Source organism: Apaloderma vittatum, unplaced genomic scaffold (assembly GCF_000703405.1).
Source record: "Apaloderma vittatum isolate BGI_N311 unplaced genomic scaffold, ASM70340v1 scaffold41250, whole genome shotgun sequence".
Taxonomy (NCBI): Eukaryota; Metazoa; Chordata; class Aves; order Trogoniformes; family Trogonidae; genus Apaloderma; species Apaloderma vittatum.
The window spans coordinates 6,655-13,315 of NW_009695778.1; positions in this window are offsets into that span (position 1 = coordinate 6,655).

Below are 6,661 nucleotides of genomic sequence, written 5' to 3' on the forward strand. Positions count from 1 at the left end.
TAATCTAAAATAGTAGGCTTGAAGGTAATAATCAGTTTCTCAGCCAAAAAACCCAAACTTACTCATTGTACATCATGCAGGATTGAGGAGATGGGTGTCCATATGATACATAATAAATGATAGACAAAGTAGGATTGTAAGTAGCTTTAGCTGTGTTTTTCAGCCTTAAAAGCAGTGTGATGTTTAAAAAGCTTTACAATGCTCTTGCAGCATCTCTCAGATGCATTGTAATGATGGCCCAGCTTTCATCATAAATGATTCTTTTTTAGCTGAGATGTGGTACCTCACAGATTGCAAATAAAAAGCCTAGCTGAGGTGGATATACCACATCTCTAGCACTTAGAAAACAGGTACATGTGACATGCTGTTTAAATGAGGAATATCCGTTGTAAACATGCTAATCCCTAATATTCACACACAGTACCATGAACATTGTATTGAAGAGGAACTAGAAAAGAAAATGTTAGAGCACTTGCTATTTCTGATCAGCAACTTGGCTTTGCTAAGATCAGTTTTCTTCACATGCAGATCGAAATGTGTTTTTTCTCAATGTAAAGCACTAAGAAATCTGCAGTAGAAAGTTATTGTATATCTTAAGATATTTTTATTTATTTGTCTATTTTTATTTACAGTTAATCTAATAAATTGTTCAGTACTGCTTCCAAATTGACTTTCAATCTTTGATGCCATTTTCTGGGGTATAAGGCACCATAAAAAAACCCTTCTGATTATACTGGATGGAAACTCAGTAGGCTGTGGACTCCACCTCTACTTACCATTCTGGACAACATACATGGTTCCATGTAATTTTGCATGTGTTGTACAAATGTATCATAATTATCAATCGAATAATTACTATACATTATACATTTATATGAAAATTTAATTAACTTTATACTTGTTAATGTACAACCAATTATAAATGCAGTATAGCTATGTTTTAAGGGCTTTCTTCTTTACAAATAGCATTTGTCCTTCTCTGCAGGTACTACTTTTGCCTCTCACCCACGTAGGGAGTATGTATGAAGGCATTCATTCCTAACTAGAGATTTTTGTTTTGTAAATAATAATAATTTTTAAAAAGCTGTCAAGAACATAAGTCAGCCCAACAGTATCCTGCTGTTCTGATTATTTTTTTCTTCCTCTATGCAACATTTTGAAACAACCATTGTTTGAGGCTGGGAGGTTTCATGCCGTCTCTAAAAAGGATCTGAGTCATACAATTTTGTATTTTGGGTTTTTTTGTCATTCAGACTCTGAATAATATTATGAGGGCTTTCTCCAGTCAATTTGTAATTTGCCTTTTTATAAATCAAGTATTTAATGTTAGAATTGGTAAATGGCACTCGGCTTCCCGGTATAGTTATTCTAGGTAGTACTGGGATTTCCTTGACCTGTCCATAGCAATTTAGGGCTCAGACATGACTGAATTAATTCTGCTTAAAGATTTGTTAATCACGGATCAGCTGAGCTGCGGTAACCAACCATGTGCAGCTTGCAGCCTGTGGGGAGCATGAGGTGAAGTATTTGAGCTTGACCTGCTTTAATTAAGACTTAGGCTGATACATGTTACCTTTTGGGGTTTTGCAGACTGGGTGCACAGAGGGTCCATGACATGGCTCTGCTAACAAGTGGGAACCTCATGGGTTTAAATTGCTCCTGGCTGATGCCCGAAGTCCAACCTCCCCACCCACAGCAGCGTGTGGCTTTGTGGCATTGCACAGCAATGTGTGGACATGCCTGAGTTTCAGCACCTCACACTTACATACATGAAACTTGGTGTCCCAAGCTCCACTGCTTAGTTTCTGAGTCTCTATCCCTGTGGAGGTTTGTCCTTGCACCTGCTGGCATGTATCTGGGCTCTGCCATGAGACCAGGCTTGAGGCTGCTGCCGTTGTGCGTTCAAACTGCACCGACGTGAGCGTCTGAGAGACCCGAGGGAGGAGTGAGGAGCTTGTGCTGCGTTGCACTGTAGACCACAAGCATGCCCATGTATATGGTGGTGAGGAGAGTCCGACTGTCACCATGGTCCTCTTTGCCAAATAGTCACGCTTGACTGATCAGTCACGGGGGCTCTTTCCAGAGCATTTAGCAAAGGCAGATGAGATTTGTAGGCAAACTGACCTTGGGGTATGTTAGTGGCTCATGGACATCTGCAGCTGGCAGAATGAATGTACGGAGCTGGGTTGTGAGTTTGGTCAGGCTTTGCCTTGATAAAGGGATCTGGCCACCCAAGCAGGGTGAACATTTAGCTTTTACTGCTTGGCTTTCAAGTGATAATTGTGAAACTAGGCTTCTCTGTAAAGCACTGGGAGATCTGAGCATTAAAAGAACTATACAAGGTCTAGGTACATACTAGTAATTAATTATCTCCGTATTGATGGGATTTAATCCCATAATTCAGTGCTACTTGAAATAGCAAGGCTTTCCTGAGATGGAGTAATGTGTGTAAATGGGTGTGTTTATATACTGATTGTGATTGTTATGCAATCAGAAGAAGGAAATAATAAAGCAGATATTATTTCTTTAAAAAACTAAATATATTTATGTAGGCAAGTCTTGTGCTCAATGTGCGGTTCAGAGAGTAATGTTTATTATTGATTTATATCCATAGTTCAGTTCACATGTGTTTTTAACCTTGAATGCCAGCAGGAAGAAAAAAAAAAAGCCTGAAAGTAATAGTTCACCACACGATAATACCTAAAAAAGATAATCACATCACCGAATGCATGAAAGCACCTTTCAACACAGCATAATTTGAATTTATCTTGCTAGTAGTAACTGAAGTTGTTCAACTGAGGGATTACATACAACACCAATTAAAAGCACAATATACATTCAAATATTTATATAACAATTACATATTCTAATACTCCTTTATTTTCTTCACAGAGAAGACCAAATGCCAACTCTGTGAAGAGAGCCAGTGTAAAAGCTTCACAAAATCTAAAATTTTTACATTGACTCATTCATCTTTAAAACACTTGTATCACCACTTGAGCGTTTTTATTTGATTAAAGCCAGCAACATGTTTACTATTATTTTACAGTTCTATGCAACGGAGATGATCCTCGTTAAGGTAAACCATTATACCCTATTTTATGAGTGGAAGAAGATAGAGTCACATATTGAAGAAGAGTAGCTGGGCTTACTCTGGCAATTAGTTTTCGGAATGCCATTGCATGCCTAAAGAGCTGGTTTTATGCTCTGCTGTCTTCACATTAAAGTGTACAATCTCCCCTCTGTCTTGTAGGCATTTCCTGTACTAGGAATTTTTTTGCTAAAATTTCCCACTCTTGGTGCTCCTGTTTCAGCTCATTGGCTGCTGTGCTAATTAGGGCACTTGGGACTTCCTCTTCATTCAAGCACTGCATTGTGTAAACTCCTAAACAGGGTCAGACAACATAGTGTTGCCAGCTGCACATCTGCAGCCATCTGGGTTTGTGGCAAGGGCAGTAAAATAGACATTGTGTGGCAGAGCTGAAAGAGTGACAGGAGTGGTGCAAATCATATTTATCGAAAACCGTAAAGTAAATGCCCCGTATTTGATCTGTATAGTTGATCTACAGGATATAGAGAATCATTATTGTAACATATACATTTCAATACATATATGTATTCAACATGAATATGTATCGAATAAAGACAAATGGGATATGTTATTGCTATGCAGTGTTCTGTGAAAAAGCTTACTGGCTAATTTGCTACCATTCCATTGTTAAAGAGACAAGGTAAGTGATTATTAAAACTTCTGATGCTCATAAATAGTTCTCTGCTCCCACTTCTAAGTGGAAGCACTTAGAAGGAGTCTTCATTAAGATTCTGATCCTAATAAACATCACTTCACTACATTAATTTATTGTGACACTCTTAAGGAGAAGTAATTGCATACTGTGAAATTACAGCTTTCAAGCCTGAGGAAAGAGATACAAGTGGATGGACACACATTGCTTTTATCTGGACTTACTAGTAGTGTGGGGCGTGTCTGGGAGAGGGACTTCTGGACTCTTTCTGCTCCTTTCTCACTGGCCACCATTTTTAGTGAAGCTTCAGGCATTAACTTTGGTAGAGCCACGGTTTCCTTCACTTTGATTGTCATGCTGAAGTGTCAATACAAGTTGCAGCCCCTACTTTTTCTTGAAAGATTTTTATGTGGTTGTTTGTTTCCTGGCCTTCACAGATCCTTAATACTGTCAGGCTTTGTTACTCAATAGTTTTACTGCTGGTTTTATGCTGAATATACATATTGCGCTCAAGTAACCCTGATGTGAGACACTTGGAATAAAGTCATCATTCTTGGTCAGAGTTTTCCCATGTAATGGCTTTTAAAGTGTTTTTGACTCCTTTATAATGACACTTGGATCCTTTGCAATAATGCTCACAGTGTGAAGACTATGAAGTAATGCATATTAAGAATGACTTTAAGGTAGTAGGAGGAGCATTACAGTTCTGGAAGTCTCTTTCTGATTTATCTGATCTGTTAAAGCTCCTTTCCAAATATTAAATACTACTCCCCTGTAAAATTGGCTTGGCTTCCTAGTTTTGTTTTACGTCTTCTTGGGATAGAAATTCTATCCCAAGAAGCTAAGATCTGTTTCCCCACTTTGACTGAAGTATTGCTCTTAGAGTGCCATAGGTTTTTATGACTAACGCAGCCCATGCTGATTTTAATGGAGTTGTTACCTTTAATTCTACCTGGAAAAAGTTAATGACCTTAATGTATTTGAGGGGTTAGCAGTTATACTGTAGCCTAAGATGATTGTGAAGGAAGAGGTGCTTATACAGAGGCCATTATAATAGGAGAGGATTCAAAGAAAGCTATTTTATTGTGAAGATAAATTTTTAATTAAACAGTGTAGAATTGCTTGAGCTGTCTACTTAAATTTATCATTATGAATCAAATGCTGATTGATAGTAACAAACATGAATAAAAAAGTGATGTGTACATATTTTGCAGACATACATATTTTTTTTTCACAAACATCCAGAAAACAATTTTTGTGGAATCTTGCAGGTATTAATCATATATGCAGCCTTTTTTACTCATTAAAACACAGAGTGCTTATACTGGTGCAGTATGTGATCCTTCATTTTGAGTTGTTTGATGATGATGGCATTTCAGTCAAAGTGGCTTTCTTTGAACAGATCTCAGGAGTAATGTTACCTGCAAAATGTGGCTGGCCTTGAGTAGAAGTGAGGTAGAAGACAAACAGTGTTAAAAGTGGGAAATCCAGATATTATTCTCCTTCCTCCGAGCCTCTGAGAACAGTTGGCTCCAGTGATATACTGATTGTAAAACCACTACTTTGTGACCAGAATCTGTAAGAGATGCCTTTTATGTAATCAGTTTTTATTCAAACAAGGATGAAAGACTGTTTATGTTCAACTTTGCAATTGAATGTTCACCCTGGGTAGAAGAGTGTAGTTTTGTAGATCACCTAAGGTTGAAATCATAAAGTAACATCACTGTTGGAAAACATCATTGGTATGGATATCGTGAGCATTGGTGTTGTGCTCATCAAGGAACAGTGTTTTCAGCATGCATAGAAGGGTTAAGAAACCAATTTCCCTTAACAGGCAAAGTACTCTTTTCTTGGACAGGCAAGAAAAAAAGGGGTTTAACAAGGCCAGGCTGTAAGGAACTACATTCTTTTTTACATTGGTCACTTGAAGTCCAATAGAAGACTTCCTTGATACAGTTGAGTGCAAGAGCTGAACATGCTGTATGGAATTCATCTTCCAATAGAGAAGATAAATGGTTAGACTTTGAACATTTTGCTTTTTCCTTTGCAAATATTATAGTATTTTAAAGGTTGAAGGTAAGCACCTGAAAAAAAAAATATTTAAAGACCTTTTTCAAAATCCCTATTGAAAAAACTATGTAAAACAACAACTTTTTTCAAACTTGACTTAGAGATCAGGAGACTGAAATTAGTTGATCTCTGGTCATACTACAATGTATCTTCCTAATAAGGTGTATTTCTAGAGTGAAGTGGGAAGCCTTGAAAGTGGATAATGGCATCCTCTTTTTTGTAAAAAGATGAGAACTACTTGAAACCCATATGAAGTCTCTATTATAAGAACCTGTCTCTAGTCGGTCAGTTACTACCCACTCTTCAAAAAGGCCAATCAGGAAAAGGAGACCTGGGTTGAAAAGGAAACAGATGTAAAATAATAATTAAAAACTAGTATTGATGCTAATATAAAGCAGACAAAGTTATACTCAGCACATGTGGTGGCTGCAAGCTGCAGACTCCTCCCAATGAATGCTAGATGTCAAGCACCGTGAGCATCACGGCTCCAGCAAAAGCACAGTGGTCACAATGAATAGGAGAGTAGGGCTTGGGAGCAGAATGATGGATGAGACCCACGAGAGATGATGACCATGGAGAAGAGACCATCTTCAGGAGACTTTCTAATTTATAGTGAGTGTGACGCTCATGATGTGGAAAACCTTTGTTGGCCAGTTTGGGTCAGCTGCTGTGGCTTTTGCTTCTCCTGGCTTTAACACCTTGCTAACTCCAAACCGCTAAAGACATTGGTCACTGTGAGATGCACATATCATGGCTGGCCACAAATGAAAGTGAAGTGTCTTATCAACTTTGTTCTCACAGAGTCAGGTGCTGCAGTCTTTTCAAAAAAGATGGCAGTCCTGATTAGA